Genomic DNA, 27,919 nt, shown 5'->3' with positions numbered 1-27,919 from the left:
CAGCCCCCATGTAGTGTACCAGATGCACCAGTTCGTGTTGTTGTGGGTGAGTGCGTTGTGGAGCCCATGTAGTCCTGATGTAATGGGAGACAGTGGCGTATAGCAAATAGTGTCTGTCTGAAGTCCCCGTTACCTGCACAAAGGTGTGGTGGTCTAACAATTGGTCGTCCCCAAAGAAGCTGCCCACACCTTCAATTCCATTTGTCGCCCAGTCTCTAAGAGCGTATTTGGTAAGTCGCCCCTGCGGCGTCGGGATACCCAACAGTGGGATATTATCTGCGTAAGGCAGGGCCGTGGACGTGTAAGCTAGCGCCTTTTTCCAGCACAAAAGGGCAGTGCGGAGCAGTGGGTGGCATCCACGCGGAATCCTACTCTTGGGTAGTAGTAAAGCTTGTAGTTCCCATCGGTCAAGCCGACCTTTCGTCCAACCTATTTCGTGGAGGTTTCTCCCGGCCAGCCAGCAAGACAACCACTGGAGTTGACTCGCAAAAAAAAAATAGCCTTGGAAGTCAGGGGCGCCCAGACCCCCCTGGAGTTGACTCGCATAAAAATAGCCTTGGAAGTCAGGGGCGCCCAGACCCCCCTGGGAGGTGCCGAGTTGTAACTTCCGCAGGCTGATCCGCCGTCTGCCCGATCCCCATATCAGGGTGATCAGCAAGGATTTAAGTGACTCAAAAATACGTCGTGGAACACACAGGGGCAGGTTCACGAAGTAGTAAAGCAGGCGTGGTAACATGACCATCTTTGCTATCGCTATACGGCCCATGACCGATAAGGGGAGTGTAGTCCAAAATCCGATACTACCCCAGAGACCATGTGATGGCCCTAGTAATATTACCATCCAGTTGGTCTTGCGGTTTTCTGTATATGCGAATTCCTAGATATTTAAAGTGTGATTGGGCAACCGGGATCTCATAGGTGCCGAACGACATGGAGGGCGGACCAGAGTCCTCACGGAAGTAGAAACACACCGATTTGTCCGGGTTAATGGCCAGTCCCGATATCGTTTCAAATCGGCGGAAGATGTCATACAATAACGTGTGGCCAGCTGACAGGTCTCGGAGATACAGAAGCATGTCATCCGCATATACGGATAGAAGATGCGACGTCCCTGTCACTGGTATCCCCAGTGTTTCCGCGTGTTGTCGAAGGGCGATTGCTAACGGTTCCAGCGCCAACACAAATAGCAGTGGGGACAGGGGGCAGCCCTGCCTAGTGCCCCGATGGACTGTGTATGTATCCGACACATAGCGTCCTGTCCTGGCCCTAGCCGTAGGATCAGTATACAGCAACCTAATCCATCTCAGCAGTGGGGCCGGAAACCCAAATCGGGTCAAGGCCTCAAACAGGAATGGCCAGGAGAGCGTATCAAACGCTTGCTTAAGATCTAATGCGATGCATCCCGCTCGCTGTAACTCTGGCGGTGACGCGGACATAATTGCGTGGAGGCGTCTCGTGTTGAGGGAAGTACTGCGCCCCGGGAGGAATCCGCACTGGTCACAGTGTATAAGAGTGGCCAGGTGGGGTTGGATACATAGGGCTATAGCTTTACTCAGAATTTTATATTCTGTGGCCAGCATTGACAAGGGTCTATAATTCGTCAATTCCAGAGTGTCCCTGTCCGGCTTTGGAATAGAAATCACTATGGCCTGCATGGTCGAGTGTGGCAGGTGGCCTCTCTCGAGGGCCTCCTTATAAATTCGTTCCAGTACCGGTACTAATATGTCGGCGTAAGTGGAGTAGAACTCGACAGGTAGTCCGTTCATGCCCGGAGTCTTGTTTCTATTCAAGTGTTTGATTGCAGTGCGTATTTTGTGTGGGGTGATGGGGCCCTCCAACGATCGCCGTACCTCCGCTGGCAATTGAGGAAAGGGGAGGTCTCGCATGAAGTCGGTCATATATATAGGGTCGACTGTCTCAGTCCGGGCGTACAGCGCCTGTAAGTGGTCGTGAAATGCCCGGTTAATGTCAACTTGCGTGTCCACTAAGTCGCCCTCCCGGGTTCGGATTTGGGTTATAACTGGGATATCAGGTTTGTCCCGGATCAAGCGGGCCAGTAGCGCCCCAGATCGGTCCGCTTCCGTGTGTTGTCGGTGCAGATAGGCTTTGTGATCAATGATGCGCAGTGTTTCAAGTGTCTCAGCGTGTACAATGTTCTGTTCCTGCAGGGTCTGTTTTTTACCTGGGTCTTCCCCTACCTCCCGTTCTAGCACCGCTAGTCTGTCTTCCACATCACACAACTTCTGATGGATCTCCTGCCTAGCACCCACCAGTTTCCCAATCGCCACTCCCCGCACAACCACTTTCATCGCATCCCAGGCTACCAAATAAGTGGAGGCAGTATCCCAGTTGACTTCCCAGTACTGTGTTAGGGCCTCTGCAAGAGATCCTTTGAACGGGCCGTCCTCTAGGTGTTGGGTGTTGAGTCGCCACGTAGGAACAGGGGTCGGGACCCTGCCCCAGGAGATAGTACATTTAAGGGGTCTGTGGTCCGAGAAGGTCTTTGCTAAGTACTCCGGAGAGCTCATCAGTGGGACTATCGTGTGGGAGCAGAGGAGTCGGTCAATTCGTGTGTGAAGGTCATGTACGGGGGAGTAGAACGAGTATTCTTTGTGTGGGGGTGCCTCTCCCGCCAGACATCAGTTAGCCTCCAGCCCTCCACCCAGGACCTGAAAATGTCAGTAAGCTTGGTTGCACTAGCAGCCTGTAGGGGTGGGTGTGATCGGTCGAGGGCTAGGTCTAGCACCGCGTTCCAGTCCCCACCGAGCACCCAGGGGATACCTGCCCCTGGGGGGAGTGCCATCCCGACCCTTTGTAGGAATTGTTCCTGTTCGTAGTTCGGGGCGTAGATACACCCCAGGACAATCAATTAGCCATCCAAATTCCCTTTAACCAGGATATATCTGCCTTGGTCATCCACTTTCTCCTCTATTGCAGTGAATGGTGTCCCATAGCGCACCCAGATAGTGGCCCCTCTCGAGAATGCTGAGTAGGACGTAGAGTATATCGTCCCCCTCCATTTCCTCCTCAGCTTCTGAGCTTCGGAGACCGTGAGGTGTGTCTCTTGTAAAAAGGCAATTTGTGTCTGCTGTCTAAGGAGATAAGAGTGGACCCTATGTCTTTTCTGCACCGCCCCTAGCCCTCGCACATTCCAGGTGGTGACATTATACACACCAGATTGTTCAACCATGATCAGCAGGCGGTAAAATCAGTTTCGGAGTCGGTCGTGTGTATAGGACCCTGGGGAGCTGAACCCAGGAGAGAGCACCTTTAAAGAGCAGTAACCAGTCATAACCAAACTTGGCGCGGCCATTGTACATAGCCGAGCCCAACTGTAACAGTAAAACCATAAGGAACCAAACAATCGTGCCTATGCCATGGGGGGGTCGGCCCATCACACATGTATCCATTCTGGAGCCATTCTCAGTCTCTACTGGCTCAACGGTAGCCCGGCCGGACTCATAATATTATAGGGGAAGTGTAGTGTGATTACAGACAATGTCGTAGCATTATCAACAGGCGGCTGCGAGCCTCATCCCGAGGCGCTCAATACTGTGTTCACTCTAAAGGATGAGGTGTGTATTCAGGAGGGAGTCCATGTCCACTTCACGGTCCCCCCGCCCCCTCCCGCACATTTCGGACCACATCCGGGGTCCATCTCCCAAACTCTAAATAGTACAGAAAAGGATACTCTGCATTAACAACTGCAAAGGAGTAGGCTCGGGACAGCACTCGATAAATCAATTGTCCATGAGTTCATCAGCAGCTCTTGGGGTGATAGTAGGAAAAAGCAGCACACTGTTATCAGAGTCCGAGTGCCCCGTGGTATCATCAGAGTCCGTGGTTATTTTCGCTGGGTCCTCCCTGAAGGTGCCGGCAAGTGAGATGGCCTCCCGTCTCTCGTCCCGCTGGTGATTTTGCGATGGGCCGCACTCAGCAGTTCCTTTCCCGGATCCTGACGAGGAGCGGCGACATCCCCCCGGGTTCCTGTCCATGATCCCTGTTTCTGCCTCCTGGGATGCCTCCTGGCTACCGTCCAAACCCATCACCTCTAGCCATTCTCCAGCATCTGCAGGGCTCTCGAAGAAATGTGATTTCTTCCCCTGGATGACCTTCAGGCGGGCGGGGAAGAGCACAGCATATTTCAGCTGCGCACTCCGCAGTTTCTTCTTCACTTCCATATAGGATGCCCTCTGTTTTTGCACCAGATTCGTGAAGTCCGGATAGAGCGACACTCTCTGGTTTTCAAATTGGATGGTGGATTTTTCGCAGGCTTTCCTCAGTAGGGTATCCCTATCCCGATAATTTAGGATACGGACAATGAGAGGGCGAGGAGGGCGCCCCGGCCGGGGCTGTCCCGTCGGGATCCTGTGCGTTCGTTCCACGCAGAAATACGGGGAGAGGCCGGACGGCGCTACGTGTTCTTTAAACCATTGTTCCATGTACTCTTCAGCCCGCGGGTCTTCACATTTTTCCGGCAGGCCAATCACCCTGATGTTATTCCTCCGATTGCGTCCTTCCGCGTCCTCAACCCGTTCCATTAGTGCAGTCACCTGCCCTCGGAGGTCCTGGATGGATGTGCCATGATCGGCCACCGTGGGTGTAAGGTCCGCCAAGGTAAGTCCCTAATCTCTGACCTTGTCTGCTAGCTTGCCGTGGTCCGCCTTCAAGAGGGAGAAGTTGTTTGTGAGGGTCCCCAGTTGATGTTCCAGCACCTGGCGGAAGTCAGGGATCTCCTGGAGGATGAGGTCCAGTTTGTCCGCCTGTGTAGTGTTCGGGCCTATCTGGTCAGACGGGCCAGGACCACCTCCCCCCGCTGTTTCCCCGGGCCCCTCCACGAGCCTTTGTCCCTTCCTGACCATGGTGCGACCGGCCTTCGTCACCGGCCAGTCCTGGAGCCGGTCCAGCTACCGGGTGTCAGCAGAGCAGTCAATGGGGGTCCAGGCTCTCTGTATGCCTGTTGTAGTGGACTCACCCCGGGTCCCCGGGCAGGAGAGGGCAATCAGCAGTGTCGTTCGGCCCCCACCGGGCCAGCTCAAAAGGGGTCCAGTCCCCTCCAGGAGCACACCAGACAGTGGAATGCGCCGCAGCCAGGCCTCCTCCAACAAGCGGCCAGTATCGTAACTAGGAGTTGCTCCCCAGACCCGGCCGGGGTCCGTCCCCCGGGAGGCCCCAGCGGCCCGACAGCCCCGGTCCTTCTCGCCGCGGTTCTCCGGCTCCACTGTCACCCGATGTCCTCCGCGAGGGAGCAGACAGCAAATCCGAGCCCCCGCCGGGGCTCCGGTTCCGCCCTCTGGTCCGGGCGTCCACGTCCCAGCCGGTCCCCGGGTCTGGTGTGTCGTTGTCAGATCACCTCAGCACTTTATCTCCCGGCTCCGCAGGCCTTGCGGCGCAGTCCTCAGCGCGTCCGGAGAAAGTTCTGTCCCCGACGTTGCACCCCGCTGCAGCTCGGCGGCTCCTGCTCCGGGTGTAATTCTGCCTCGGGACTGTCCTCGCCAGCCAGCCGATGGTCTCCGTCGGTCTGTGGAGTCCGGATCAGGCCCGGCCGGGCGCTGAGCCTTAGCAGAGACCGTCCGCCATCGTGGCTGTTCGGCCACGCCCCCCCTACGAGTCCCCTACTCTGCGCAAGCATTGAGGAAGGATGCAACCGTTCCCCCGGGTCACGGAACTGACGCATCTCCCCTTTTGCAAGCCTTTTGTTCACTTTGTGTTATACATCCAGGTACTTTGTTGAGAACTTTGTCGCATTTACCAACAACTTGAACTAAGAGACTTTAATCATCTTTTAAGTAATCTTAAGTGCAGTATTGTGGAATTTTGTCGTTTGTGGTCTTGTGTTTAAGTTTATATAAAGAATACTTATTTTTATAAAACCTGTGTTGTGTCCATTTGTAGTGTCATCACTGTTTTACTGTGTATATTCACAAATGCTTAACACACTGCCTCTGGGATAAGCCTGTCTGCTCGTGCTAAGCTACCAAGGAGGTGAGCAGGGGTTATTAAGGAGTGTAATCCCCTTATCCTGACTTAGAAGTAAGGGTCCCTATTTGGACAAAGGTGATAACCATTGCCAACTAGAGACCCCCAGATCTAACAGAAGGTTTAGAACTTACAAAAGGTTTAATTTGCTAGGTTGAAATGGCAGTTTAAACTGCACCCACATGCACCAATGGCAGGCATGAGACATGTTTAAAAGGCTACTTAAGTGGGTACTACAATTAGTGCTGGAGGCCAAGTAGTAGCATTTAATTTACAGACCCTGGGTACATGTAATACCACTTTACTAGGGAGTCACAAGTAAATTGAATGTGGCAATTAGGGGTAAGCCAATTGTACCATGTTTAAGGAAGAGAGCACCGGCATGTTGACACTAGTTAGCAGTGATAAAGTGCCCAGATCCTAAAGCAAGCAAAAACTGAGTCAGCAAAAAATAGGTTGAAAGAAGGCAAAATGTTGGGGGAAAACTACGCCAAGGATGTCAAGTCCAAGAGTACAGCATTTCCAATAGAAATATAACCATTCCTAAACAAATACAAAAAGAGAGAGAAAAAAATAATGGAGGAAAATAACAGTTATGAAACCGTACATTAGCACTAAAGAGAGCACAAATTCGCCTTTTGATTTTTATTTGACTTTCCTAACTTGCATAGCTAAGAGAAAACTCATTATTGAATGACTGCATAATCCATATTAGACTTGCTAAAAAGCTTATAGAAAAGAATCATTGACACTTGTATGACTGTGCAACAAGATGTGCAAAGAGTACACTTTTTTGGGCCCAATGCAAAAAAGATTGTCCTTCAGTTTAGTCCAATGCCAGAAACTCTCTAGGACATAGAGACCCAAGAGGGATGTGCCCCAAAGGCTGAAGTGTCCACCCTCACTGAAATGCACCATTCGTGTCACACAATGGACCAGAGTAGAAGACGACAATGGGCAATAGGATTTACAGAATGAGATGAGAATTTAAGATGAAGATGACTTCCTTAAATTCATTGCTCTCTACTTATGCTCCTTAAGGCATCTGGCAACAGAGTTTGGCATAACTTGGAAAAGTCATTTTTGTTTCCTGGAATGCAAAAACAACCTCCCAATGGCAATAGATAGGCATTTGAGATTTAAATGAAATAAGACGCAATAGTATCATCAGTTTGGCCTACAACATTTTCAGTGAAAGGTTTTTGTTATCCAGCCACACAATTTAGTATTTTTCAGTACAAGAGGACTACAGAAATTGAGAATATTAAGCACCATGCAGAGGAGAGGATCTTCCTCATACAGTTTTCCCATTAAGCTAATGCTTTTCGCTACGATCTTCAACAGATAGCCATTAACCATTGGATAGAATGAATGGCTTACCCTGAGCTGCCAGGTGGCAAACTAAGGATGCCTGCAACACTAAGCAAACTTGTAAGCTTTGGTGTCTGTAGATGCTCATGCCCTACAGATGAACCTCATGTCCTTCTCTGATGTGTCTGTAAGTCTTCAGGTTTAGAGACCAGGTATCTGTAAGTCACCACATAATGAAGAAAGCACAATGAATCCCAGTGAAACCAATCCTGCAGGAGACCCTGGGTGGTAATTGCCCTCAGATCTAGCTTCCATGTGAAAGAAAATGTAAAATGGTCAGTGAGTCACTCAACAAATAGACCTTGTGATAGAGATTTAGAGGGCCTATTTAGATGGTGAAAAATGATAAGCAGAGGTGCTGTTTCTAGAATGTCACTTCTTTTCATTCTTAGAAGTTATTTGGCCTGAGCAGACATGTGATGGAAAAGTCAGAACTCCCAAAAATTCTTGACCATCTCTCCTAAGGATTTGAACTGAGTATGCCCTAGGAAATAGATTTAGTAGCTAGCCATTGGAAGAAAAGGCAAAAAAAGGAATTATGCTCTTTGTGAAACCTGTGATAGCAAATTAAGCTGTAAGAAATATTAAACAATTGATATGCAACATTCACTTCTCTCAAGACCATGTTCCACCAAACGAGAAAGAGTCACATCTTGCACCATACCCAGGCTTTCTTTCACCCACCTCTAAGAAAAGATCTAAATTGGAAAGAGGATTGTCTTTTTCCTGGCCAAGTGACCAGGTGAGGTGGTCAAGCCATCAGTGTGGCTCCAACTATGCTTCTTGCATTAAGTGCATTATATCCGACTAAGGTATCACAATTGAAACTTTTTAATTGGTTGGAGGGGTGCAGAAAAAACGTCTGGATGTAGGACTTTTTAAGATCTTCCATTCTCTCCAGGGAACACCAATAAAATAAATACTGAAGGTGTCTCAGTTCTGTCTTCAGGTTGGACACCTTGGACAACAGAAGATGAAGACATGCTTGTTCTGAATACTCAGAGAAACTCAGAAATCCTATTTATGTAAAGACGTCAAAGCAGATTTATCACAGAGGAATATGTACCCAAGACAGAAAAATTACTGACTGAGTGTGAGATGGAAGAACCAAGTTTTCTTGAGCCACGAAGAGCACATGGTATCAGTCTACCAATATAAGCAAACAATTTGAAGAGCTTCCTTAATCATCTGGAGTGGGACAAAATGAAGAAACATGGACTTAAATTGATGGAAATGTAGTGGTCTGTTTATATTAGAATTGACTGGTAGGCACTCTTTCGATTTAACCTTATTATTCAATGCCCTCCAGGGCAAATCCTGCAATTGTACTGTTACCTTTTGGAAATAACAACTAGGTTTGCTTCAGGACACAATATTTGGTTTTTCTTCTGTAGGTGAAAACATTGCTCAATAACACTGGTCAGATCTGCAGGGTTGGGGGGCGTGGCTTGGATGCCGCGCAAGATGGCCGGCTAGATACGGAGCTCCGCCGCATTGATTCCTCACGGCGTGATTTCCCGATGTGACCGGGACTGCTCCTGAACCCAGCTGCTGGATTTCTTTGGCGGAGTATTCGAGGAGTCAGCGGAGCGGCTTTCCGACGCTTTTGGTGCCGTTTTCGATCTTTTCTAGGATGTTCTCCCAGCCCCTCACGGAGCCGCCATCTTAAGACTCTCCCGAATCTCGGAGCCTCAGCTGTCAGGCTTTACCGCCACACGAAGTGTCACCAGACACCAACGACCTTCGCGACGCTGTTTCTATCTCAGGGGTGAGCAGTCTCTATTATTTAATAGACCCTTTTGCTGCGTTTTTGGTCTCCTCTTATTCTGTTTTGGAGCACGCGGCAACTACGCACTTTCCACGATGTTTCACCCCTGACGACTGCTTTTTCATGAGCTCACATGGTTACAGCTCTACATTACTTTTTCTCCTACATGTCTTCCCTCATGGCGCTATAATGACACTTTTTCTCTGACAACTTTCTGTTCATTCTCCTGCGCCTCAGCTTTTTCAGGATCCCCCTTCGCATGCTGCCATTTTAGTCGCCCTCTTTTTTGTGCTCACTGAATATTTCGCGCTATTTCCCAGAGGCTCTCTCACATAACTCACTTTGGTGCGTCACCCCTTCTTCGGAGTTATTTCCGGAACGTTCCAGCACACTTTTGATTGCCTCTCTGGGAATTGAGCCTATTTCACGGTACGACCACTCATTTTTATGGTCAGTTTACGTAAACCGCAATTTGTCTTTATATCAACGGTGAGCACATCAAGGGCTTCTTCTTCCTCTGGTACGCATAAAGCCAATTCTACTACAAAAATGACCTCTCACAAATCATCTTTGGCTCATACCAATACCAGTAAATCTTCCCCGCCTGCTCCAGCGGGCAAACGCCTCAAGCAACATTCTCCTACACCAGAAGACAATCCTACAACTTCTCCTACTGATCAAATTCTGGAGGAGCTGCGAGCACTGCGTCCATTTAGAGAAAAAACAAGTACAGACATGCAGCTTTTAAAAGATAAGTGGGAAAACATGGATGCCCGACTTTCTACTGTTGAACAGCAACTCCCTGACATTCAGTCCAACGCCCAACGTATAGACACCTTAGAAAAAACTGTCCTCTCACTTCAAAAACACACGGAAGATTTGGAAAATCGAAATAGGAGGAACAACCTCCGTATTTACAATTTGCCGGAAAATCTTGAGGGGGACAATCCGGTGTCGTTCTTCACCACTTTTCTGCCAAAACTTCTGGACCTCCCACCTTCTACCTCCATTAGTATTCAAAGAGCACATAGACTAGGTGCCAGAACGGATTCTTCCTCAAAACCTCGTGGAGTTATCATCCTCTTTTTGAAATACACGGATCTCCTCTTGATTCTCTCAGCTGCGAGGAATAAGAAACAAGTCAATTGGCAAGGTCAACGAGTGTATTTATCTCAGGATCTTTCTAACGCCACTGCATCCAGACGTAAAGAATTTCTAGCTATGCGTCCTTCTCTGCGCTCCTTGGGAGCAAGATATGGCTTGTTTCACCCTTGTACTTTCAGAGTTACCTATCGGAACAAGACTTGGTCATTTCAGGAACCTGGAGAATTAAGAAACTTTCTTCTTCTTCAGAGTGACGACGGGATGGATGCCTCCTCTTCTACTTCACACAGTGGCTGAAATAGAACTTTTCCTGTTTTTATGATTGTTCTTCTACTAGTTTGTCTTTGACTTCATGTACTTCTCCATTTTTCTTCTCTCCATTTCCCACGTTCTCATTTTGCGTAGCTTTTCTCTGATATCTTTCTCTTGCGTCTTCTATATATCTTTTTTCTTTTTCTCACCTTTGAATCTATCCCTTTATGTTTATGTCACATATTCTATATGTTAACAATTTTTCCTTTTTTCCCCAGACGGATATGTTTCGGATACTCCTTTCACCTTTTTGTCCCATCCCATGTTCCTTTTGTGCGGTTTCGATGTGGTCCTGCTCCTGATCCTGGTCCGTCCGTCTTGTAACGCATCACCACCTCCCCACCTTCCCTTTGTGTACATTTCCCCTTCCAGGTATGTTCAATACAGTCATCCTTTTGGATTTGTACTGTCTCCTATGCTTTCTCTCTTTTCTTCCTTCTTCCTTCCCTGCTATTTATCTTTCCCTGTTCCTTCCCCTTTCCCTCTCCCTTTTTTCTTTCCTCCTTAATTTTCTACCTGTTCTTCCTTCTACCTTTTTGACGAATTTTATCGTTATTATCTCTTTACAGTTCGAATTAATATATATACAGTATGTTTCTGCATATTTCGCTTTTGATCAGTTTACCAAGTTTTCACTTTCAAAGTTGTTTCATGGAATGTGAAAGGATTTAATCATCCTATCAAAAGGCAAAGAGTACTCTCCCACCTCTCCTCATACAACCCTGATATTGTTCTTATTCAAGAAACTCATCTCTCAGATATTGAATCTTTGAAACTGAAGCGATTATGGGTTGGAACTGTTTTATTTTCTCCCGCTTCTCACAAAAAGAATGGGGTAGCCATTTTGATTCATAAACGCCTTCAATGTAAAGTACTTCTAGAGGAAAAGGATGATGAGGGGCGATGGGTTTTGGCTAAACTACGAATTAACAATATCCCAATTACCGTATTCAATGTTTATGGCCCTACATGTTTTGACCCCTCTTTTTGGCCCTCCGTTACAGCAAAATGTATCCAATATAAACATGACTCTTTCCTACTAGGTGGAGACTGTAATCAGATCGTTGACCCATTTTTAGACCGTAGATCCTCAGTTCGTTTTTCCCCTCACAAACCACATAAGCAATTCCTTGACACTATCACTCAAACTCATCTTGTGGACTCATGGAGACTCACACACCCAGATGTTATGGATTTCTCCTTTTTCTCTCCTCCTCATACCTCTTTCTCTCGTTTGGACTACATTTTTCTCTCTTCATCTCTCTCTCAACACCTTATTTCCTCCTCAATTGAACCTATAGTTATTTCTGATCATGCCCCTATTGTTACTGTTTTTGATCTCCTTCCTCCTACTCCTAAATCTTCTCGCTGGCGTTTTAACCCTTCTCTTCTTACTGATCCTCTTTTTTCTTCCTCTTTTCGTTCTTTTGCCTCTGAATTTTTTCATCTCAACTATACTCCTGATACCCCCCCTCATGTTCTTTGGGACTCTTTCAAGGCCACGGCCCGAGGTTTCATTATTGATTTTGTCTCTAGGAAAAAGAAACGATTCCTTCAAAAACGTAAAATTACCCTTGCACATATTAAATCTCTGGAACATCAATTCTATACTTCTTCTACTAAGATTATGTCTCCTGAATTACTTAAGGCTAAGATTGATTTTAATAAGCTCACTACAGACTCTGCTTCCTCTTTTCTCCTTCGGAGCAGTGCCCGTTACTACGGAGGTCGCAATAAATCAGGCAAATTATTAGCCAACTATTTAAAGTCCCGTAAAGAACGCACTAACATTGATTCAATTTATTCTCCCTCTAATACTCTTCTTCATACCGACGCGGAAATTTTAGACCAATTTCATTCCTTTTATAAGAATTTATATACTCCGGAAAATCCTCCCACTCCGGAACTAATTCAATCTTATTTTGATAATTTACCTCAACCAGATACCTCTCACCTTAATTTTTCAAAGGTCGATTCTGATCTCACTCTTTCGGAGCTTTCTTCTGCCCTATCCTCCCTCACTAAAGGCAAGACTCCAGGACCCGACGGCTTTCCGGTTGAATTTTATTTACACTTTTCAGACCTCCTCTTACCTAAACTTCTATCTCTCTTTCAGTCTTTTTGTTCTACTGGATCAGCCCAAGGTTCATTCCAGGACGCTACCATATGCCTTATTCCTAAAGATGGTAGAGACCCTAAGTTCTGTAAAAACTACCGACCTATATCCCTAGTCAATGTGGACTATAAAATTTTTGCAAAATTACTAGCGCTTCGCCTTGACCCGCTCCTTCCACATCTCATAGGGAAAGAACAATGTGGCTTCGTTAAGGGTCGCTTGACATCGGATAACTCTAGGCTCTTCCTTAATGTCTTAAGTAAAGCCCCTTCCCTATCAATCCCCCTTGCGGCCATTTCAGTAGACGCTGAGAAGGCCTTTGACCGGGTTGACTGGTCCTTTCTCATGGCTTCCCTAAAATGGCATGGCTTTCATCCTAAATTTATCTCTTTTGTTTCCTTGATTTATTCTATGCCCAAAGCCTCTGTTCTTGTTAATGGTCAACTCACTCCCCCATTCATACTTCAACGTGGTGTCCGTCAGGGCTGTCCTTTATCACCTCTTTTATTTATTTTGGCGCTTGAACCCTTCCTTACTTCCATACGTAACAATCCATCCATCTCGGGTTTCCCATATGGTACACAACATCTTAAACTTTCTGCATATGCAGATGATATTCTTTTATTTATTTCAGATCCAATCACCTCTGTCCCTTCTTTATTAAATGAATTTGAGAATTTTTCTTTGGTTTCGGGTTACAAAATAAATTCTGACAAAACAGAGATCCTTCCCTTAACTAAATTTTGCCTTCCCCACTTCTTCACGACCACTGGCTTTGCTTGGAATTCTACAAAAATTAAATATCTGGGTGTTCTTTTCTCTAACTCTATTTCTTCCTCTGTTCAACTCAATATGAATGCAGTTATATCCAGAATTGACTCCTTACTCAATTCATGGAACCCACTATTTCTCTCTTGGTGGGGCCGTCTCGACTTCATTAGGATGATGATTGCCCCCATTTTAATCTACTTATTATCCATGCTTCCCATTCGCATCCCACTCTCTTATTTCCGTCGCATTGACTCTGTTTTGTCCAAATTCCTTTGGAAACAGAAAAAAGCCCGCATATCTCTTTTACACCTACGTAAATCTAAACTTACTGGTGGCACCAACTTTCCAGACTTTCGCCTTTACCACACCTCCTTCTCACTTCGACAAGCCTCCCGCTGGTTATCTCAGGAACCCTCCCCTTTTTCTCCCCTCTGGCTTTCTGTGGAGCAGGAGTTATTGCTTCCATATTCTTTACAAGAAGTAATTCACTTTACTTCCAAAGCCCCATGCCTTAACCCTCTTCTATTCAAACATACTTCCTCTCTTCTCCGACCTTTAGTCTCCCCTACCTCGATGACACAGGACTCCTTCCTTCTATCGCCTATATGGTACAACTCACTTATATTGATCAATAACAGACCTATTGCTTGGCCCTCATGGAGAGCAAAGGGTATCATTTGGGTATATCATCTTTTTGATGGTTCATCCCCTCGCACCTTTCCTGAATTTCGCTCTCACTTCCATTGCCCTCCTACTTTTGCAAAGAAATTCCTTATCCTCATGGAAGCTATTCTGGATCGTTATTATTCTCTTCCTTCTGATGGACTTGCAGCTTCATCTTCACCTTTACTCGCCGTCCTGTCTACTATTCCTAAAGCTTCCCTCATTTACCGGTACTTCTCAGCCCCCAATCCAGATCGTCCCAAATCGAAATTGGAATTGTCCTGGGAAACAGACTTACACTCTTCATGGTCGACTACTCTCTGGGACAAAGTCTGGGCCAGATCCCTGAAGGTTTCCCGTACTGCCTCTCTTACTCAATCCCTCTTTTTCTTTTACCACAGACTATACCTTTCTCCTCTTTCTATTTCTCGCTTTCAATCTACTGCTGCATCTAATTGTTGGACCTGTAATGCCCCTTCTGCAGATCTTTTACACCTCTTCTTTTTCTGTCCCTCAACTCGTATTTTTTGGTCTCAGATATTCTCTCGCCTTTCTCGTATTTTTAACATTTCTATTCACTTTTCTACCTCCTTTGTATTTCTTGGTAGCCTTTCAGAAGATTTGGACCTCCCACCACATTCCCACGGTCTTTTTGATCTTATGCTCGCTCTTGCATTACAACATATTGTCTCTAATTGGAAATCCTTGAACAAATTGTCCCTCAATTGCTGGTGGAATTTTGTATGTCAATCACATAGACTTGATGTTGCCTTTGCCTCCTCTTGCAAACCCTCCTGCAATGTTGAACTTTACTGGCTACCTCTTACTCTATACTTGGATCATTCTGCCAAAAAGACTTACTCTCCACTTTCTTCAGAGAATTTCAAACCCCCCTGAACGCATATACTCTTGCCTATGGTTTTTATGATGTTTTTTATGATATTTTCACTTTTACTATTGTGATTTAGCTTTATATTGGTTTCCAATATTACTTGTTCTTCATTCTAGTAAGTACTCCATATGATGTTTTCTACTGTACTTTTTATTGCTATCCATTGTATTTTTATCATTTTTCTTTCTCCATCCTCAAAGATAATAATATGTTTTCTCTCCCTCCCCCCTCCCCCTCTCCCCCCCACATAATTCAAAATGCTTTGTTTTTTATTGTGATATTGGCTGCTTTTATTTAACTTTATCCCATCATATACTCCTTTTCTCCTATTTTGCTGATGTCACCTTTTTGTACTACTTGTTTTTCTTTAATAAAGCTTTCAAACTGAAAAAAAAAAGATCTGCAGGGTTGGTCCCTCACCCCCTTTTAGAAGAAGGTGTGACATGTCACAATCCCCTCCTGCTCCCTCTCTGTCACAACATCCACTGTCACAACCCCCACATGCGCCCTCTATGTATTGGGCCTAGCGCACAGGGCTCATGTTATATTACGCTATGATGTCCCTGCCAATGCCCCTCAGTGCCTGTGATTACATTGCATTAGTACCCCTGCATGCATCCCCGCATAACCCTCTGATTCTTGTGCACTTGATCACCCACTCCACGACCTGTGAACCCATAGAGCTCCTTGCACCTGTTGTTTACTAGCGCCTTAGTGTTTTTTCCCTTTGCCTCTTTACAAACTTTCCCCAGTATCCCATGAGCCAATAGAATGCCTTGCACTCTCTGTTACTAGGGCCCGGTGTTATTTTCCATCATGTGCGTTCAAGCAACAATGATACTTGCACTTTAGTTAACAACTTATGCACATCATTAATGTCGTTCGGATTTTAAAAATTGCATAGCTCTTTGCTACTGAGTATTTAGTTGGAGGTTTTTACCATTTGTGTATGTATAGATATTTTAAATTGTAAATTGTAACGATTTTAAGTAATCACATACAATAAACTATTGATTGATTGATTGATTGATTGATTGATTGATTGATACTTTTGATTTCTGTTGTTGGTACCAATGTTCATGTTTCACCTGCCCTTCCAGTAAGGTCAGCGTGAGTGTACTAACACGTGTTTTCTTTAACATTCGAGAATCTTCCAGAAAGCCATCTGCCCCACGTGCCCCACTTGCCACACATGACCTAGATGCTTTCTTTGAGCTTTCGAGAGGGTATATAACCACCCTCCCAACCTCGAGTCTTTGCTTGTCCTACACTCCCCCTGCGGAACAAGCTTCACCCTTCCCACTCACCTGAAGAATCCATCTGGAAGCAAGTGCTCCAGGCTCCTTCAAGTCCATAGTGAACCAGTGTTTCCATGGCTCCAGCTCCCTCGGTGTCTCCCTCCTGCACAGCTATTCCAGACCCCCTGCAACTACCAGGGTCAAGGCTCCGAGATCTTCTTCGAACATCAGTCAAGTGGCAGAACTAGGCTAACTACTTGATATCAGGTACGCACTAATCCTCCTATAGTAGTTAGCAGGCCGCAGCACCAGCGTCGTAAAAGACTCTAGACTTTTCCCCCACGACCTTTCTGTAATTTCATCAAGTGCTTCTTGTGTATTTCTACTCCGGACCCCTCCGTTCAACCTTGGCACTTGACCTGATTGCTCTGAGTCTAAAGACTTAATTCCGTTTTCATCTGAATGAACAGTATTTTCAAGAGAAAGCATTTCTGAGTATTTGATGTTTGTATGAACCTTGTAACTCCAACCTATCCACTGAGTTTACCTTTGGAGTGCTAATAACTCCAACCTGTGTTCCGAAGTTATTATGGAAGTGCCATTAACTTGTACCTATCTTCTGAGTGTTGTCTTTAGTAGTGCCTCACTCCAATCTGTGATTTTGGTTTTTCTGCTGAAAATTTGTAAGTGTATGTAAGTGAAGTCAATGCATGGTCATTGTATATTGAGGCCTGTTAGTGTATTGATGGTAATTGCTTCCTCTTGATATTTTCAGTATATTGCATCATCGCAAAAACAGAGGTTTTGATCCAGTGTGTATCTACTTCGCAAACACCAAAGGTCTCTGGAGCAACAAAACCCTGTTCCTCAGTATCGCCCAGCTGCTGAGCAGATCCAGTACCACAAGTCTCACTTTTCTTATTTTGATCCCAAACCCTCTTCCTCCTGTTGGACATTGTGTGCTGTGAGATTTTGGTTCCTTGACATGTGCTGTTCTTGGGAGGGGTAGGAGGTCCAGCGTCGGCTCCAGTATCGTCTCCCCGGTTGGGACCATGTGACTGCATGACATGACCCTTCCTGTTTCATGTCTGAAAAGAATAAGGAGAAAGGAAAAAGCATTTAGTGTAAAGCAACATGAAATTATATGTGAATCTTTTGGAGGATCTGAAAGATCTAGTGGTACGATAAAATTGTTTCATCATTGTGAAGGAACAAACTCTATCTACCAGTGTTTTTCTATAAATTAGAGTGGGAAGGTTTAACGTTTGAAAGAGATTACTGGAGAAAATGTATTTCCTGTTTCTTTGATAGAAATAACCTTAAATGATAAACCATGGACCTGAGGTCCAGTGTCATTGAATGCCAACCTCTACAAGATCTAATTAATCTTGATAAGGAGACACTGTCTATGTATCATGGAAATTCCAAAGCTCATATTTAGGTGAGAGGCTATGGAGCAACTGTGTGTTGGTACTGGCAAGAAGCTCATTTTACCAATACCTTTTAAGTGCAACCAAACGTATTTTAAGAATACCACTGTTTTCTGTCAATGAAAAAGGGAAGTCACCATCTTGTCAAGAAGCGTGGGTCAGGGCATGGCTGTTTCAGTTAATCATGTGATAATGTGAATGCGACAGGTGTGTGCACACCTTGATACAGAATCAGAGTTTAAATGCTACAAGACACCAGGTTAGAGCATTGCTTCTCCTGGTCTTCTACCACCCTTTCCAAATAAGAATATTGGTAAATATATCCTTGCACGTAATCGGAGAAATGTCTGTGTTTCTTTATTTTTGTAGAACCAAGTAAAGGTAAGCTTGACTCATTGACTGTGTGGTAGAAAATAGAGCATTCTTGTCTGTATCAGTAGTTGTGTCAATAAAGATAACTGCTTTTTTTATATATAAGAACAGTGATCTTTTTTCCTGCCTGAAGATCTAAATCTGATTTAAAACCATTTGTCATTTGTAATGCGCCAAACTACAGGTTATGTTGCCATTACCTGTGCTTATCAGCGGGGAAGGAACAAGTCTTAAAGGTAATTGGTATCTTGAAGAAATCTATGAGCACTCCCAAGCCAACACAAGCATAAAGAAGTGTGAGTCCCATAACGTGGTCATTGAGAACCAGAAGCTAGAGGGAAAATACCAGTGAGCATTGCAGGTGCCATGATGTTCTGTGTGGGTGCTCTCCTCTACGGTCTGTATGTTGCATGGAGCAGATGTACTGTACCTGCAAGCATTATTACTCTGCACAGGTACATACATGATTTGTCGAGGTAATTTGAGGGAAATTTACAGATTGACAGCAGATACCTTAGTTACCCCAACTGAGAAAATAGTTAGGAGTCAGAACACGAGGCTGGTTGTGGTTTCATGGAAGGAGAGCTAAATCACCTCTTTCTCTAAGACAGGGCACCCTCGGCGTGTTGAGTAACACTCTGTAAGACAATGCTACCCCCAGAGAAAAGAAACATAACAATACTAACTCCTGATCTATCGGTCGCCCAGAACTCATGGTTGTGCTTACTGGGGTCAGGGAGCACTGTAACTAGCCTCTCAGTTACCAGGATACCGCTGGAGAACCGAAAGGGTAGGAGCATCGGCCAAGTGGGACTTTGTTCTTGGAGTCATCAGTATGCGAGCCAAAGTGATCGAGGAGTGCCAAAGGGTAGCACTGGGCTGAGGGGGAAACAGAGGGGATGAGGAAAATAGTGGAACCCTACTTAAAAGTACAAAGGAAACAGAGGAAAGGAAAAAACACAATAATTGTGAGGGAACGCCAAACGGGTGCAAACTGAAACAGAAGCGGAGAAATCCCAACAACCTCTGTTGCCGAGCACAGTACTCCATGTTTGCTGATCTTTTATTTGGCACTGACTCTCATAGACTGGAAATGAAACTAGTTCCTGACCCCACTGGCCTGTGCCTCACAGCCCCAACTGTAAAGGGCCGTCCCAGTCTGCACCACCCACCTTTCAGAGCTATCAGGCCCGCATATGTTTATTCCATTACAATAATTTGATATGGCCCTTAGGGTTCAATGCACTATCAAGCTGGGATGTTTTTCTCTAGACTAGAAATTACGAAACCGCACAGCACTGCACAACTGACACATTAAACACATTGAGATGGGCAGCAAATTAACTTGTTTTTTAGGTTTCGCCTGGCGTCTGCTGCGCAGCAGCGTTCGCGCAGGCGAAATCTAATGTTAGAACAGTATGGGGGACTTGAACCCGCCCCTTCTTCCATTGGCTAGCTCCATAAATGGAGGCTAGCCATTGGAAGACATCGTTGTCCATCACTGTTTCCCCCGTCAAGACGCGAATCGTGGGCGTTTCTGACTCTTTTTTTAAGTCCCGCCCCCCCACACCCTCCCTCTCGCCGAGGAGTTATCCCGCCGTCAGCGATCCATTTGTTTATCCCCCGCCCTCCCTCCCTCCCGTTGTTCGTGCCTTCTCCCTCCCGCCCGCCCGCCCACTGTCCGTGCCTCCTCCCTCCCGCCCACTCCTCTCGCCGAGGAGTTATCCCGCCGTCAGCGATCCATTTGTTCCCACCATTAATTCTCAATTTAAAAAGGTGAGTAGAAGGGCCATGGCACGGAGATGTTATAATAAATTAAGCGTGTGGCAGTTTGCCTCGCCTCGTGTTTGCTGCTGTGCCCTGCGGTCTGGTGTTTGCAGCGTGGCTGCTGGAAGCAAGCATGGGAGGGGCGCAGCTGGGAGAGTGGCAGAGGGTGGGGGTAATGGGCGGTGTGCGCACAACTCCAGCAGAGGCAGCGCAGCGGTGTGCGCACAGCTCCAGCGGAGGCAGCGAGGCGCTGCGCGCACAACGCCAGCAGAGACGAGGCCCCACAGCGAGACCTTCAGGGAGCACAGACCTGCAGCGCGGGTCAAGAGACTCGGTGGGTCTGTCAGAACGAGACTCCCAGCCCGACAGAATTGTAGCGCCTTGGACAGGACGCGGAGATTCGAGGCGCCTCCGCCAGGCAGCGAGAAGAGAACACCGTCTGCGGTGCAGACCTACAATGGGGCTGGAAGTTGAAAATCCCAACGGAGGGTGCTCTGGTGAACCCACAAGCAGGGGCTGCAGTCGCAGATACTCGAACTGTAGGGGGCTTGGTCGGGTAGGGTACACTTGGGCTCTGGTGCGGGAAATACTGAAGGGCACTCACTGGTTACCAAATTACTCCATGTGGTCCGGGACAGTGCTCCAGTCCAGGACTTTCCTTTTACTAATCACTGTTTTCAGGTGTGCTAGTCCAGTCGCTTGAGGGGAAACGAGACAGTACTTCCCTTTGCCAAAATGCATTAAGGGGGTTAAGAAAATCCTAGGAGTAGGAAACTGTGTTAATAATGGCATGGACTCACCTGGTAACCGGAGTGAAGGTGTCTGATGGTGTGCATGGGTGTGCTGGCGCGTGTGCTTGGAACTGGGAAGGGATGAGGCTGAACACGGGACTGTGGCACTTCTACTGGGGCTGTAGCTGCCTTTCACATCACATAGGGTATATTTGTAGGAATCATGAGAGATGTGGAAGGGGTGTGTGGTTTTATTATTGGAATAATATTATTATAGTGTTGTGATTTTAGTTTACGGAGGGCTGTGATTTGAGTGTGTGTGCGTGCAATTGTGCCAGTGTATGTACTCGGGATTGTGAGGGATATGTCTGTACTGGGGTTGGTGAGTTATGTACTGTAACTGAAATGTGCTTTAGTTTTTTTGGAGTATAATTAAGGCTCCGGGTTTATGGCATTTGTTTTTTAACATTTCCGTCTGTATTTATCCATAATTATGTTTGGGCCATTTTTATAATTATTTATCCATATTTACTGTATATTTCGGGGATAAATGTGGTTGTAAAATTGTTTCCACATTTATTTAACTGATAAACCTGCACACATACTTCGACGCCTGACGTGTTTTAGAAAATTAAGAGGGCAAACATTACAATACACCCTCCTCTAAATATTCGCATTATACTACACATGTATGCTGGTGAGCACCCAATGTTGGGGGGGGCTCGCAGTGTGTGGGGGGCTCTGTGTGGGTGTGTGGGGGGGGTTCTGTGTGGGTGTGTGGGGGGGGTTCTGTGTGGGTGTGTGGGGGGGCTCTGTGTGGGTGTGTGGGGGGGCTCTGTGTGGGTGTGTGGGGGGGCTCTCTGTGGGTGTGTGTGTGTGGCATTTGCGAGAGATTAAGCTATTGGCATTGTAAATGACAATGCCATTTATTTATCTGTTTTCAAAACCAACACATAAATAAAAATGTTGTCATTTAAAATGCCAATAGCTCTAACTTTTGCAAAGGCGAAACCGTTGCATTGTAAATGCTTGTTATATAACTTTATCACTTCTGGCATGACTCAGGCGACTGCTGGCAGCAACATTGACTTTCCTCCTAAGTCTTACTCTGCTAACTACAAACATATCAAACTTACTTCTTCTGAGTCAACTCCAGGTATCCATTGTTCTTCAGTGAATGCTCGCTAATACAGTGGAAATGTGAACTTTGTTAGAAGACAAAAGTTTGACTTCTTATTTGTTAAAGAAACTTGAATAAAGGAAGTCTCTGACCCGGGGTTCTCATTAGCTATACCCAGGGATATGTCGTAAGAACAGCTAACAGGTGCACGAGGGAAATAATTAACTGTTCTACGTTGGTCAGCCTCTCCTTGTCCATAAAGTAATGCTACCTGCTTCATTATCCGTCAATCACAACTGTATTGTGAAAATAACGCTAATATATCGCCCTCCGGGTCCAGCAAAAAACATTTCTATCCTCTCTTCAGGAGGGAATGGCCACTACCTACCTAAACGCAACATTTCTGGTTGGCCTCTGGGATTTTAATATACACTCTGATAATACTAAATATATTAATACCTTAGAATTGGCAAATATTTGCTCATCCTTTGTACTACACCATACATGATAATTCTCCCGCCCATCGAGCAGGACATATTTTGGATCATATTTATGCGTGATTGAACGTTATCCATTCATTCCATTGTGGAAGTTCTTTGGTCAGACCATAAAGTCAAACTGTTGCCATTCTTTTAGAGATGGTTAATTCTCACAATGTTAGGGCTAGTAAAATACCTTATTGTGCCTGGTCTAGACTTAATACAGAGAAAAGTATGTACTGTTTATGATCCTCTCAATTTTTGGTTCAGTTAGACAATTGTGATGATGGTGAAGTATTTAATAATTTTAATGACCGAATAGCAAATGCCTTGGATGAAGTATTATCCCTTAAAACTGGAAACTTATATAACAACTACTGCCCTCTGGTATTATCACAAATTGATAATAGCCAAAAGGAAATGTAAAGAACTAGAAAGACTTTGGAGACTTACATATATGCCGAGGTAGAGTGGACATCGTGTAAGCTGGATCTTAAAGTATACAAGGCACTGATTTAAACTACCAGCTGTAATTACTAATCACAATAAAATCAGCCTTTCTAAAAAAACAGACAAAATAACTTTTTCTTCACACCAATCACTTTCCTGGACTTTGAGAGTCAGTGTAACCTACTGGAAAAAGAGGAAAGACACCTCCATTCCTTATCCCAGAAGGCTCTGCAGACCTGTTCTTCGTAAACTTCAAAGAAAGTGCAATCAACGCATCCTTGCACTGATACACCTACCAGCATTTAGGCCCAAGCCAAAATCTGCACTTATCTTTGGATACATCAAGAACTGGATTCCTATTGGAGAAGTTGGATCTGCGATTGTCAGCATATTGCCCCAACTTCAACCTACCATTAGCAGATATCTATCTACAGACTCAGCAAAAACCAAGCGTTTACCAGCAACAGAACTGAACATCTAGACCTGTGCAAGACAGTCGCTTTTCATAAAATTATAGGTAGCCGGAAAGAATACAATCTTCCGTCAGGTCCAAAGTAGCCTTAGTCTCACTGCCTCTTATTTTTCTAACTGGATAAGGCTGAATCATGAATCCTCCTTAACTGCAGTGCACTGCACGCAAAAACTCACTTCTACTAATACCTGAAATTTCCCTAGAGCCACATCATTACTCGTTTTAGTTAGTCTTGGCTCTCTAACCCCATTTGGTTTTCAATATGTTGACTCTTCTATATACACCACTGCTTGTTTTTGGTTTTTATATTGTTTTATAAACCATACAAATTATTTAACACATTTGCTGATCACAGCTTCACTAGTCTTACTAGTTGACCACGGGGTCATTTGATGCAGAGCTCTGAGCAAGTGCAGCTTTTCTAGTTTCTACAATTACTTTTAATGCTCTTTTGTGTGTGTTATTCTGTGCACTGCAGTTTTTCCCTTTCTCCTGGTTCCAAAATTCACTTATCTATTCCAAAGTCCTCAGACAAAATCTAAACGAGCAAGGCAGCTTTTGCATGTTCACCATTTTGACCTTTCCACTATAAATATTTTTAGATTGCTTATTTATTGTATTGCAGGCTGGTGTGCCTTTGCCTGGGAGTGTTAAATGTATTCAGATGGGTACAGGTGGTGGACTCCAGCACTTTTTATTTTTTTATTTATTTGAAAAGTTTTATATAGCGCTGGCCAGACCGCGAGGTATCGGAGCGCTTTACATGAGGAACAGAGAGTTACAGGTTACATAGTTACATATGCCAGCACCCCCCCCCCCCCTCACCCCCCAAAAGATTAGACCACAAAAGGCATACCAATATAGGATAAGATATCCCACAACTTAGACCAGTTTATCCGGTAAATGCACTACTTGTATCCATGAAGGCTAAATAAAGTACAGCTTTCTTTGCTGTAACATTTCACAATAGTAAAGTTGAGATTTAAGCCCCAAAGCCTTCCCTGAAACCATATTGGACTGGGCAAAATACATTGTTATCCCAGACCTTAATTCGGTATGACACCTCACAATCTTGACTGTAGAGTCCAACAGTGATACAAGCCTGTAGTAAACAGGAGCCTGTCTGTTACTCTCTTTAAAGAGCTGGACTTTCGCTTTTCCGTGAATCTGGAATTATAACAGCATTTAAAATACTGATAATAAGAGGGGCCCATAGCAGATTGTTAGCCTTATACAAGTCCCTGGGGACCCCATCCAGCCCATGGGCCTTATTGTCTGGGCTGGCCATGGTAGCACGAGTGTCTTTTGCATTATCAAAGGAGATTTCCAGAGGATACTGTGAGGGCTCCTCAGCAGGCTCAGACATAGGGCCAAGTGCTGATGAGTAGATCTGTATAAATGAGTCACCCATTTTTCTGGATTGATTGATGTTAGATAGTAGGTCATTAGATGAATTTAGGAAAGCCTGCTTACCATTAACGGTCTCCCAGAACCCCCCTACCACCCCCCTGTATCCGTCTCTACGTGCGTTTCCAACTTTCCTCCTCCAGCTTCCTTTTATTAATGGCCCTTTAATAATTAGACTTGCTACCGTCATCCTCTGATCTCTCGGCCTATCATTCAGAAGTTCTTGAAGACTGTGGTTAGTGACTACACTTCATTGAACCAACCCAGTTTACATGACCCTCGAGCCTGAACGTTTTAGCAAGATTGCCATGGCAGAGATACTTAAGACTTAAGAAAGCCTCTAAAATTTCAGAGGCTAATTGTTGTTTCCGATTAACAAATGAGCCAGTGTGGGGGTATCAACTGCTCTCCACTTTACACATGAACCCTTATCCTTCTAGGAAAGGCCATTGCCTCAGGAGTAACAGGCGAGCACGGGCAAACTGGTGCAGAGAAAATCTAATATGGTTATGATCACTGCAACCGTCCAAGACCCATAGCCTGCTGTATGGGCAGGGCCGGTTCTAGGATTTGCGAGGCCCTGGGCTAAAAGGGAATGTGCGAGGCCCCTCTAATGTAGATAAGTGGCCCCTTGCAAGGAGACCATTCACAGACACTGTGGGAGGCCTATTGTCCAGAATTTTGTCACCCCCCACAGTTTTAACTTTGAGCCCACAAGCATTTCTCACACCTTCAGTCCGATAGGTGTGAGAATTGCTTGTGGGCTAAAAGTTAAAACTATGGGGGTGCCAAAATGATGGACAATGGGCCTCCCACAGTGTCTGTGAATGGGTCTCCTTTCAATTGAAGGGAGCGTCTCCCTCCCTTATGTATCCAGATACCATCCCTGAGAGGCCCGGGGAGGGGGGCCCCTCCATTTCAAAGAAAGGTGACACCTTTCTTTGAAATGGATCGCCAGGGAACCAACAGGACACATCACCAGTGCGTGGCCCCATGCTGGTGGGCTGAGTGCGAGGCCCTGGGCAGCTGCCCACACTGCCCATGCCTAGCGCCGGCCCTGTGTATGGGCATGGCCAAATGTTAGTAAAAAGCAGGGAAAATGACTGCTTTCTGAATAAAATGGATTGAGGAAGTCTAATTGAACATTAAACTGCATGACGACTGGCCATACTCAAACTATCACGGTCCCTTGCATACAAGTGCAAGCAATTCGTGGAAGGGGATCATAAAAAAAACTGCTATGGGTGAAATATTCTAGGCATGGCCAGTGTCCTCAAGCGAGACGTAAAAAGACTAAATTTAGCCTTTGAGTGCGCCAATTTGCGGACATGGCACAGGAAAACAAGCTTCCTGGTCCGATTGACTGCTTCATAATCGAACCTCATTGATGTAGCAGATATCCAGTGTAGCTCCATATTTCCAAATTAATATGCTTTCCATCAACTCCCCCACCGCTTGGGAAAGTCAACCAACCCCTTTGTCTACTGCATATGTAGTATAGACAAACTAATCCGTACAGTGACCAGTTACTCTTGCTCTACCCCACACCCACTCACAAAACGTGGAAATACCTATTTGTCAGGCAGATTTTATACAGATCTAATTTGCAAAGATAATAATCAAAGAGGTTTGTACAATTGTAGCGAGGCAAGAAAACATGAAACAAGCATTTTCCAAGCACTATACCTTCAAAAAGACGCTTGTCATCCTTTTCGTCCAGTGTCAGCAACTTTCTGGCCGCTTTGCGGATTTTGGCAAGTGTGAATTTCACCCTCCACACTTCACGCATATTACGAAGACCATATTTGTAAAGATGGGGCCCTAGGCCCGCATGATGAAATAAGTGCGACAAGGGACACCAGTTAGGGGATTGTAATTCTGGCCTCGAGCACGTGCGCTCTGCCTCTTTTATTAACAGAGTCACCTGACCCAGTGACGTCTGGGGTGGGTGGGTGTTCAGTGTAGGATTACACTTAGGAACAACTAGACTGTGTCCTGGCAGGACACTACATCCCTCCCAAAATGTAATGAAAGGAAAAGCGAATGTCCAACCTGCAAGAAAACAGAATACCAGAAATTTACAGCCCCCAACGGATTCCCTTCAGGCGGCCGGCGGGGAGATGTCAAAAGTTCTGGACTGCAAAGTCAATCAGATGAGCTTCACCTCAGCGGTGTACTTCAGATCATCCTTGTCTTGCTGTGTTGACGCTTATATACAGTGTTCATCACTTGGAGCATCGGGAGCAGAATGGGTGTGACCCTTGAGGGGTCTCGCAGGTGTTCCTAGTCCAGTGGATGACAACGCTTGTTGGTTGTTGGAGACGACTATGGCACGAGGGGTCTTTCCTTGGATTTACTGATCTTGATGCCTTCACACCTCCGTCCGGCCAAGTAACTTCCGACTTGCCTTTCTTGCCGGACTCCTCTCTCACTGGAGCCTCGAAGTTCAAGTTCAAGTTCCAAAATTTGTATAGCGCACTACTCATCCAGAGGGTCTCAAGGCGCTTGAGGGAGGGAGGTGCTTTTTACTTATCGAATATCCATGTTTTTAGTTGTTTTCTGAAGGAGAAGTGGTTCTGTGTAAGGCGGAGGTGGGTGGGGAGGGAATTCCAGGTTTTGGGCGCTAAGTAGGAGAATGATCTTCCCCCCATGGGGGATTTGTGGATGCGCGGAATTGCGGCGAGGGCTTGGTTGGACGATCGTAGTCGGCCGGAGGGGGTGTAGAAGGAAAGTTCGAAGACTGGCCTCTCCTGCTTGGACTCTTCTCTCACTAGAGACGCTGGGAGGACCCTCTTGCCGGACACGATGGGACCGGGTGGACCGTGCAGGGCTTCGCATGAGCCGCGCAAAAACGTTGCTGAGGAACTGCCAACGGACTCACCGCCAAGTCTCTCATGATGTCCTCGGGGTGTTGATGTCATCCGCCAGGTTGGTCTTGCCGTTAGGACATGGGTTCAGTGTTTTCACCAGACCGTTTCTCGGTGCCAGGTGTTCACCTGGGGCCTTCGTGCTTCCTGTTGCCTGTCGTGGAGCTGCTCTGCTGCACCTCTCCCATCCGGATTCCTCTCTCACAGGACATGTGGCCGAGGCCCTTGTCCCCTGGACTGCCACTTGATCGCCTGGGCTGTGCGGGTCGCTGCGGAACTTCGGACATGGCCACAGTCGAGTCTTGTGTAGTCCACAAGGGTGGATTGTCTAGTGCTCGGGTATGCTCTGCTTCGGCAAGCTTCAGGTTCACGGGGCACCCATACGGTTCTTCAGTGGTTGGTCTCCTCGAATGCAGGTTGTAGGGATTACTGGGATCCACATGGATGTTGCGATGTTCCTTGGACAGCACCGATGTTCCTGTGTGCTGACTGTTGCGATGCTCCTTGGACAGCACCGATGTTCCTGCAAGCTGACTGTGGTTCTCTCTCTTCCTCTGTGGAGTGATGTTGTGATACTCCATTCTTCCTCTTCGTTCTCTTCCTCGACGCG

Source organism: Lissotriton helveticus, chromosome 4_1 (assembly GCF_964261635.1).
Source record: "Lissotriton helveticus chromosome 4_1, aLisHel1.1, whole genome shotgun sequence".
Classification (NCBI taxonomy): Eukaryota; Metazoa; Chordata; class Amphibia; order Caudata; family Salamandridae; genus Lissotriton; species Lissotriton helveticus.
The sequence above is the reverse complement of the archived record's forward strand: the minus strand, read 5'-3'. Positions refer to the sequence as shown.